Genomic DNA, 10636 nt, shown 5'->3' with positions numbered 1-10636 from the left:
GGTCGACAGAATTGGTTGAGTTTGTCATAGAGGGCTGATTTTTAGAAATGTTGTTGTGGGTGAGAGACTAAGTGGATTCTGTGGCTTTGGTATCTCTGGGTCGTTTTAGCTGGGTATGACAGAGGCAAGAAAGGGCAAATAATTGAACCTTTGACACCTCATAATTCAAAGACACCATGTCTGAGCAAGGCCAAAATCGGTATGCAGCTTCCCCTGCAAAGCCCCTACAGGCATGTAAAATACCAGCTCACAAGGAACTTCCTACAGCTACTTCTGGCTGGCAACATGCTAGCCGTTAGCCGCTAATGGGGTTATGTTCAACAACTCCTGGAGATGCCACTCCATGAGTTGGGTCAAAATCCTCTGCTGGGAACTGCCTCAAAAAGGAGGAAAACCCCAAAGGTCACGAAAGGTCAGTAATTAGATTGGCCTCCTTCAGCCACGTAGACTCACAGAATCTGGCTGCAAAACTCAACATTTAACTAAAAAGTGGTGTAGTGTCATTCCACACAGGTTGGTGTCACAGTGGAGCCTGGGTGGATCATTGCTTGGGCGTCTGCCTCGTCTTAATGGGGTCAGAGGCCCAAAGGCAGTCTCAATCTGATATTGAGGGAACCCTTATTCAACCTCCTCTGCATGTCCCTGTGGTCTATCTGGAGCCCATCAGGCTGGTCACCCATCCCCCCTTTCACAGTACTGCAGGTGCCCCAAGGTTTCCAGCTTATGCCTTAACAGAAGGCCTCAGAAGCCTGAATCGGCCATTTAGGGTTGGGTTTTGGCACTTAGCAACTGGTTACGGAGATACTGGTGGTCTCATTTTAACTGTCTGATCAGGCCCTTCGCAACAACACCAAGTATGTCCCAATCGGACTTTCATAGCCCAAGCAGCAAGATCAAACACACTACCATTTCTTGTATGTCAATGAAGTACAGCAGCACTGAACATTGACCATTTTGCGAGCTGTAGGGTGGAGTTAAAAGTTCATGCATGGGTCAGTTTTCTTGTCAGGTGTTCCCCTTTCAAAGGTGCCATGCATGAGTGCAACAAACTAACCTATGTGCAGATGGAAGGAAAAACAACTGTTTTGCAAAATGGTGGATTTTTCTTCACAACTCCATTCAAAGTTATTGCAGTGCCCTAAAGAAAACGACCTTTGGGACCAATAAAGGCTTATGGTGGAAGGTAGGGGTGGCCTTTCAGGACATTGGTGGTCTTTTTTCGATCGTCTTATTGGATTCTTTCCAACAGTGTTAAGCTTGGCTCAAAATAATGCTCCAACTCTGAGAGGGCCCTACAAACACACTCCCTTTTTGGACCTGTTCTACTTAGAGTGTGTTTTCAGTTAACTTTTAAACAGCTCTCTCCCAGCCCATGGAGCTGATAGCGACCCCATATTCATAGAGTGCCTTCCTCTTGCAACCTAAATCATGTGTGACAGTTTTGGTAAGTCTACGTTAAGTGGAATTTTCGTAGGTGTCTTTTTTGCAGCAATATATCTTCTGGTGCTCCTTTAACCCTATTTGGATCTGTAAGGGTTGACAGAATTGGTTGAGTTTGTCATAGAAGGCTGATTTTCAGAAATGTTGTTGTGGGTGAGAGACTAAGTGGATTCTGTGGCTTTGGTATCTCTGGGTCGTTTTAGCTGGGCATGACAGAGGCAAGAAAGGGCAAATAATTGAACCTTTGACACCTCATAATTCAGAGACACCATGTCTGAGCAAGGCCAAAATCGGTATGCAGCTTCCCCTGCAAAGCCCCTACAGACATGTAAAATACCAGCTCACAAGGAACTTCCTACAGCTACTTCTGGCTGGCAACATGCTAGCCCTTAGCCGCTAATGGGGTTATGTTCAACAACTCCTGGAGATGCTACTCCATGAGTTGGGTCGAACTCCTCTGCTGGGAACGGCCTCAAAAAGGAGGAAAACCCCAAAGGTCACGAAAGGTCAGCAATTAGATTGGCCTCCTTCAGCCACGTAGACTCACAGAATCTGGCTGCAAAACTCAACATTTAACTAAAAAGTGGTGTAGTGTCATTCCACACAGGTTGGTGTCAAAGTGGAGCCTGGGTGGGTCATTGTTCTGGTGTCCGCCATGTCCTAATGGGGTCAGAGGCCCAAAGGCAGTCTCACTCTGACATTGAGGGAACCCTTATTCAACCTCCTCTGCATGTCGCTGTGGTCTATCTGGAGCTCATCAGGCTGGTTGCCCATCCAAAAAAGGATGATTTTGACCTTTTGGTGGATAACAGAACTTTTTTAAGTTTTTTTTATCCCACTTTAACAGTACTGCAGGCGCCCCAAATTTTCCAGTATATGCCTTAATAGAAGGCCTTAGAAGCCTGAATTGGCAATTCAGGGTTGGGTTTTGGCACTTAGCTACTGGTTAAGGAGATACTGGTGGTCTCATTTTAACTGTCTGATCAGGCCCTTCGCAACAACACCAAGTATGTCCCAATCGGACTTTCATAGCCCAAGCAGCAAGATCAAACACACTACCATTTCTTGTATGTCAATAAAGCACAGCAGCACTGAACACTGACCATTTTGCGAGCTGTAGGGTGGAGTTAAAAGTTCATGCATGGGTCAGTTTTCTTGTCAGGTGTTCCCCTTTCAAAGGTGCCATGCATGAGTGCAACAAACTAACCTATGTGCAAATGGAAGGAAAAACAACTGTTTTGCAAAATGGTGGATTTTTCTTCACAACTCAATTCAAAGTTATTGCAGTGCCCTAAAGAAAAAAACCTTTGGGACCAATTAAGGCTTATGGTGGAAGGTAGGAGTGGCCTTTCAGAACATTGGTGGTCTTTTTTCGATCGCCTTATTGGATTCTTTCCAACAGTGTTAAGTTTGGCTCAAAAGAATGCTCCAACTCTGAGACGGCCCTCCAAGCACTCTCCCTTTTTGGACCTGTTCTCCTTGGAGTGTGTTTTCAGTTAACTTTTAACCAGCTCTCCCCCAGCCCATGGAGCAGATAGAGACCCCATATTCATAGAGTGCCTTCCTCTTGCAACCTAAATCATGTGTGACAGTTTTGGTAAGTCTACGTTAAGTAGAATTTTCGTAGGTGTCTTTTTTTGCAGCAATATATCTTCTGGTGCTCCTTTAACCCTACTTGGATCTGTAAGGGTTGACAGACTTGGCTGAGTTTGTCATAGTCTCTCACCCACAACAACATTTCTGAAAATCAACCTTCTAAGTGGATTCTGTGGCTTTGGTATCTCTGGGTCGTTTTAGCTGGGCATGACAGAGGCAAGAAAGGGCAAATAATTGAACCTTTGACACCTCATAATTCAAAGACACCATGTCTGAGCAAGGCCAAAATCGGTATGCAGCTTCCCCCGGCAAAGCCCCTACAGGCATGTAAAATACCAGCTCTCAAGGAACTTTCTACAGCTACTTCTGGCTGGCAACATGCTAACCGTTAGCCGCTAATGGGGTTATGTTCAACAACTACTGGAGATGCCACTCCATGAGTTGGGTCAAAATCCTTTGGTGGGAACTACCTCAAAAAGGAGGAAAACCCCAAAGGTCACGAAAGGTCAGCAATTAGATTGGCCTCCTTCAGCCACGTAGACTCACAGAATCTGGCTGCAAAACTCAACATTTAACTAAAAAGTAGTGTAGTGTCATTCCACACAGGTTGGTGTCACAGTGGAGCCTGGGTGGGTCATTGCTCCGGTGTCCGCCATTTCCTAATGGGGTCAGAGGCCCAAAGGCAGTCTCACTCTGATATTGAGGGAACCCTTATTCAACCTCCTCTGCATGTCGCTGTGGTCTATCTGGAGCTCATCATGCTGGTCGCCCATCCCCCTTTCACAGTACTGCAGGTGCCCCAAGGTTTCCAGCTTATGCCTTAACAGAAGGCCTCAGAAGCCTGAATCGGCCCATTTAGGGTTAGGTTTTCGCACTAAGCAACTGGTTAAGGAGATACTGGTGGTTTCATTTTAACTGTCTGATCAGGCTCTTCGCAACAACACCAAGTATGTCCCAATCGGACTTTCATAGCCCAAGCAGCAAGGTTAAACACAGTACCATTTCTTGTATCTCAATGAAGCACAGCAGCTTTGAAGATGGATGATTTTGCAGGCTGTAGGATGTATTTGAGTCTGGGTTGATTATCTTTGGAGCCTATTAGCTGTTCTTGAGGAGTAGTTCCCCTAATAAACCTAATATGTATATCCATTGCTCACTTAAAGTACAATAATGTTGTGCAGCAATGTTAGGAATATATTATTACCTAGTAGATGCCTAAAACCAGATAAAACATTTATTTTAAGAACAGGCAGAAATAAAATACAAAGTTTAAAATGTCTTAGTTCTGAATGGACTTAATTATTTTTGTGTAGTGGGGGAAATCACACTGAAATGTAGCGGAGGCTGAGGTCCAAGAGATGAGCTAAAACAAACTCTCTTTGGATTAAGATTATCAGATGTTTTTCTTCTTTTTTTACAACCAATTTTTTGCATCTGTATTTTATTTCAATTAAGTAATCTTACACATGTAATATGATGTGCATGCATTTATATCAATGTTTACACACAATATTATTTAACAAGTCACTCCTAAAAGTTACATACCCAAAGAAATAAACTATGTGTAGTTATTACATCTTTAAAATCAAGTTACTGTGACTTATAATGTCTTCCATTTCGATTTAGATTTTAGCAGACCACAGAAAAGTGTAAGGGAGGGGGAGGGGAGCCTTCAGTTGAACACCTGCACTGCTGACCTTTCAACAAGCCTAGTTGAATTCATGGGAAATGGGAATCTGTTAAACTAATACAAAATGGATCTATGCAATGTCTTCAAATGATTCTGCATCATGTAAAAAAACATATCTAAAATTCTAGTTCAACAAGATAATATGTTAGTAAAACTAGTTGTTGTTTTTTTTTTAAATAAATTTTCTTCCAACAAGCACATTTGCCAATAGGACTAAACATTCGTACAGGTCTTAAACGCATCTCAAGAAATGTATCAAAAGTCACTTGCAGCAGGAGCATGCAGAAACAGGAGCCAGGTCAAGAAACAAGTCTTGTAATCGGAGATAACAGCATTTTCCGAAATCTTGGGAAACATCATAGAAGGTATGATTTTTTTTATTACATATCAAACCTGTTGTTGCTTTCTGCTAATAAGACAGGGAGGGTTGCTTTGTAAAGCAGTTCATATGATGTGATTTTTACACCCACAGCCCTGCAGTGTCTGTTGTTCTAATTACTACTCTGCAATAAAAACAATGCAGTAGAAAAGCTTAAAATACTGTAGTGGTGTGCTATGTTGAATTTGTGTAGAGCTCCACTTGCTTTCTGAGTTAGGCTAATCAGATGCTAACTGTGCTGAGTGCACCGGGAGTTGAGGCTTCATTTACAGCTTTGGCAGCTTGAAGTGCTACAAACATGTATATACTATATTGGTTTTAAGGGTGTAAATGTATTTTTTAATACCTGCTGTGAATAACCTTAAGTGCTGTGCATGTTTTGTTAAACATAATCAACATTTACTCAACCATAGACTTTGTACATTTTGGCTTTTGAAAGCTGCTGCAAAAATTTGTTTTATTTATATTAAAAATATATGATATGATATAAATATGATATTTATATGAAAGAGTTTATTTCTGTTTTTATATTTATGCAATGGTTTTCTCTGCAGATAATGATCAGCAAAACAAAGGAAGGATGAGGGAAGGAAAGGGTATGTTTACTTTTTCTATATTGTTATTATTATTTTTTTTATTTATTTTCACAACAAAATATAACAAACAGAATCCTGTTTCACTAAAAGAGAAGAAAATGTGATGGACAACTGCCAAAAAACCCTCAAGGGGCTTAATGAGTGGCAGTCTCCATAATAACAAATATATTTCAAGAAGAAAAGAGAAAAAAACAACAACAAACAACAACATTTCAATATATAAAACAGTTAAACATTTAATTTAGACCACAAATCTATATGGAAAATTCAGACAACTAAGTAGCAGCAACTTTCCTCTCCGTTTAAATTCTTCTTTAGAAAGATCTGTCAGTGATGTGGGAAGACTGTTCCATATCATTGATCCTCTGTATAATAACTGTGTTTGAGTTGTTCAAGAGTAAGGAGGCCTGATAAGACAGCTACTACGAGTTGGATACTGGTGAAATTCATTATTAAAAGTAAAAAATTACAAAAGTGCTGAGGAAGTAACTTTTTTATAGACCTATAAACGAATAAAGCTATTTGAAGTTGATTCACTTGATAAACACTAAAAATACTTGCCTGAGCAAACAGTGGTTGTGAGGGGTGTCTACGATTTACACAAAATATTAGCCTTAAAGCTCGCTTCTGAAGTCGAAAAACAGATTCCAGTTTAGTTGGGTGGGTACTAGCCCAACCAACATTACAGTAATTGATATATGGATATAACATTGAATAATATAACATAATTGCAACTTTTTTGTTAATCAGGTGACAGATTTTTTCCTAGTATACCAACCACTTTGGCTAGTTTTGTACTTATGGCACTAATGTGGGGTTTCCAGGATAAAGAATCATCTAGAATAACACCAAGGAAATGAGCAGATCTAACATTAATAGAAATATTATCAATTTGAATTTTCAATTGGAGGTTTAAACGTATCAAACTTATAACCAAAAAATATATACTTGTTTTTTTATGTTAAGTGAAAATTTGTTGGACTTGAACCAATAGGATAACTTGTCAAGTTCTTCATTAACTACCTTTATTAAAATTTCAGGATTTTTATGGGAGTAATACACACTTGTATCGTCTGCAAATAAGATTTTAGAAAGTTTATCTGAAACATTAGGGAGGTCTTTAACATATATTAAAAATAACAAGGGACCAAAGATGGCCTCCTTATGGTAAACCGCACTAAAGAGTATATGAACTATAGAACATAGAACTTTACATTAGTGCTGCCAAACAAATTTTATTCTTGCTTAACTCTTTTCTCTGTGCTGTTTGTCACAGCTTGCAACATTTTGCATTTTTGACATACTCTCACCTACCTCTTATGATACCTCTGAACACAGCCATTATTGTCTAAAATGCTGGCAACCATCTCTGAGCACACCCTTAAGTGAAAATGTCCAAACTGTTCCCAAAGTGTCAATATTTAGTGTGACTATTATTTTTCTACCAATGCCTTTGCATGGATTTCATTAGAGCTTCACATGTTTCCACTGGAATCCTTTTTCACTCTTCTGTGATGACATCCCGTTACCCTCAGTCTCTTCTAGCAAGGCAGTGGTCATCTTGTGAGTGTGTAAAGCGTAGTTATGTTTGAATACTGCTCTGCAGTTCAGTTTCCACAGTGAGGAAATCATCCTCTACTTCAGAAATGTCACAGTGCATGTTCCCTCAAATAACTTTGGTTCTCTACAGCCAGCAGCACCCATACAGCCCAAAACATGACACTACCACAACTGTGCTTAACTGTAGGCAACATACCCTTTCTTTCCAGGGCTGTAAAGTACCATCCAATGAATTCTTTGTGACTCAATTTGGTCATTGGTGTTGCCAGATACTTATTTGGGTGGTAGATGCCTCAGTAAACAAGCTCTGTGCCCAAGGTACAAAACAACCCCCCCCCCCCCCAAAAAAAAAAAAGCAGCAGGGGCTCTTGAGAGTGTTCAGTGTAATTGTAGGTTTTACTCTGGTGTCCTCAGTAAAACCTAACGTGAACTGTGATTTGTGATTTTTTTTTTTCTTTTTTTCAAAGTAGTAGTTTTTTGCGATCACCAAATTTCTCTACCTGAAATGAAACATGATGCACTTTTCAGACATTGATCATTGCTTTAATCTCTGGACACTGTTGCAACAGGTTTTTAAAAGTGGGACGTGTGAAATGAGAAAGGAGCATTAGTTAGAACTTTTATATTATGGACATATACAAGTTCTAACTAATGCTCCTCTCTCATTTCACACAATTTCAAAGTTTTGTAAATTCCTACAGAACACTTTTGCTACACAGGTTTATTTCTTTAATGTCTTTTAAACATAGGGGTGTTAAGGTGACAGGCATGTTTCTTTTGTTCTAGAACTTGATGCAGTGACCCTAAGATCTCCAAGTGAGAACCAAGGAGAACCATCAAAGCAGTCTAAGCAGGCAGGAAAAACTGGTAAGCTTTTTTATTTTAAACTATTGGATTCTTTGTTTTGATAATCCTTAATACATTTTTTTAATTTGATTTCCCTTTTTGTAATATTAAAGTATGAAACCGAAATGAGTTTTTTTAATAAGTCCAGTCATATGAGAACTGAATTGGAGTCATCAGCCTTTAGCTGGTGTTCTAATTTATTTTTTTTGTGATATCAGTGAGACTTCAGAGATATGTTCCTTCTGATATACTGACAGTCCAGTGGCAAAATATCAAATGCTTTTTTTTCCAAGTAGCGGCAGAGGAAATTGTCCCAAAACGGGGTTTTACTAGTTCACTAGTCTGACAGAAATAATCCACAGTGATTTGTAAAACTTGCAAGGAAACCGGTAAAAACAAAGTCTGGTAACGCAAACAACTTGTTTCATTACGTAAGCTGCTCACACCCGCAGCAGCGCGAGCTGTTTTAGGGCCCCACCCCGCTCCGCGTCATCTTCGGAGAAATCTTACAGAGCTTCTTCCAAAACAAAGCAGGTATAGCAGCTAAACTGAGCTCCCTTCTTTGTGATAAAATGTATTGGGTGTATTTATTTTGGTAATTTTACTGGTCACTTTAGTTTATTCTTTGTCAGTATTTAATAACATAACTCAGGTCTCGTAAGTTATTTTTCTTAAAAAATATCCGTTATGGTAAAGTTGGTTAAAAAGATTTAATTGAAATTCTGTGTCTGTGTTCTTTATTAAAATGAAATCATTTAGCAATATCATAAAATATCCAGGCAGAGCTGCACATAAAAATATGATATTAAATATTTTCAATAATTATCGATATCGATCAATCATTTTTTTATCGATAAACTTTTTTTCTATATCGTTCAGCCCTAGTACAACAGTTACTATTGAATTAGCTTGTAAAGCGCAGTGCCTCACCGCACAGAGACATCACAGGATGTGATGTCAGGTGGACATTTTTCCCCAAATATGGGCAATAATGGCGCCCCCCCTACACAGTGATCAAGACGACAATTTATGCTTTTATTTTCTTATTGATTAACGCTAAATTCATTAATCACCATGGGCGTATTAGTTTAAGGTATAGTTAATGATCCACTGATTTTCCCTTGTTGACTGGACTGGTCCTTTAAAAAAACTTATGATAGAAATTTCATGAATTTGATATATCACAAGCAGTTGGACATAAAAATATAATGATGCTCAAGGGCCCAGTTTTTGTCTCTCTATGCACTAAAAATTTTGTTATGTGCTTAAAGACAGCAGAGTGAGAAGAACTGGCATTTTGCCCCCAGAAGCCCAAGTTTAGAACAACCTATTACCCATTTTCCATTCATGGTTCCAGCAGTACATGGCTCCACTCAGCTCGGCACTCTGCTGGGTTCATATGCAATTAAACTTGCATATGAACCTTTTCTGGAGAGTTGGGGTCTCTGGTATGGCAAAGTGGGAGGTTCTTGTTGTGTGGAAGGAGTTTGTGTGAGATATTATTGGTCAGTTGACTATTGTCGTTGATTGGTTGTATTAACTTGCCATGTTAGGTACACTGAAATGTAATTTAACTAATAATGTAATTTAATGTATGACAAACATGCAAACAATAAGAGATCAGGTAGAATGCAATCACGTTTTCACACCAATGTATGGTAAATGGTCATTTTGGCTGTAAATTAATCTATTGCTACCTTAATGTTTAAACTGATAAAATCATTGTGTCGAGATTGAGGTTTGGTATAATGGTTAAGAATTTAGATGACAAACCTTGTTTAATACATTGATGTAATGTAAATATTACCTACAATGCAAAAAATGCTAAAATGGTTTGAAGTATATTCTTTATTTGTGTTGCAGGCAAAGATCAGGATGTGAATAGACCAGCTATTGAACCTACATCTCATCGACGGCTTTGGAGTAAGGCCGAAAAGGCAGCAGTATGGCAACAGCTTTGCCAATATGTAACCTTAGAGAGTTCCTGGTAAAGAACCATGTCTTGAAGCACTTAAAGTTGAGCCTGCACTGAGAAGCCAAACTTGGAAAGACATAAAAACAAGTTTACAATACTATTACTGTTCAAAAGCCGAAAAAACATTCTACATTAGATATGGTCATCTTACATTGTTTTTTTTTAAAACTACAAAAGAAAGTTGTAAGCAGTGCATATTTGGCAATGGTCCTTTGCCTAGTGTTTGGACAGCAGCACAAAAAATGTATTTTTGTTCCATAAACAAATAAAATAGTTTGCATTCGGTCTCCACATTGTGTTCTTTAGTATTTAAAATGTTTATCTTAGTTCACAAAGCCTGTATAATGTAGTTAAATTGGCACTACTATATCTATAAAGGACAGTATATGTGAGAAGATATGATGCCGGGGGTTAAGGAAAAAAAATAATTAATTATTAGAAGCTTAGAATGGCTTTTTTGATGAAATAAAGCTTGGCTGTTGGTGAGAAAAAACACATCCAAATCTACCGGCAACAACACAAACTGGTCCACACAAGTCCACAAGAAAAAGATT

General features: G+C 38.9%; 1 long non-coding RNA gene across 1 annotated transcript; it reads left to right on the top strand.

The window, feature by feature from the left end:
* Positions 1–4927: 4927 nt before the first annotated feature.
* LOC118562567 lies at positions 4928–10158 on the top strand. The gene is made up of 4 exons (XR_004930665.1): positions 4928–5091; positions 5660–5701; positions 8048–8128; positions 9971–10158. It is a non-coding gene; the product is annotated as an uncharacterized LOC118562567 (long non-coding RNA).
* The last annotated feature ends 478 nt before the right edge of the window (positions 10159–10636 follow it).

Source organism: Fundulus heteroclitus, unplaced genomic scaffold (genome assembly GCF_011125445.2).
Source record: "Fundulus heteroclitus isolate FHET01 unplaced genomic scaffold, MU-UCD_Fhet_4.1 scaffold_977, whole genome shotgun sequence".
NCBI lineage: Eukaryota > Metazoa > Chordata > Actinopteri > Cyprinodontiformes > Fundulidae > Fundulus > Fundulus heteroclitus.
Note: the sequence above shows the minus strand (reverse complement) of the source record. Positions and strands in the feature narration are given on the sequence as shown.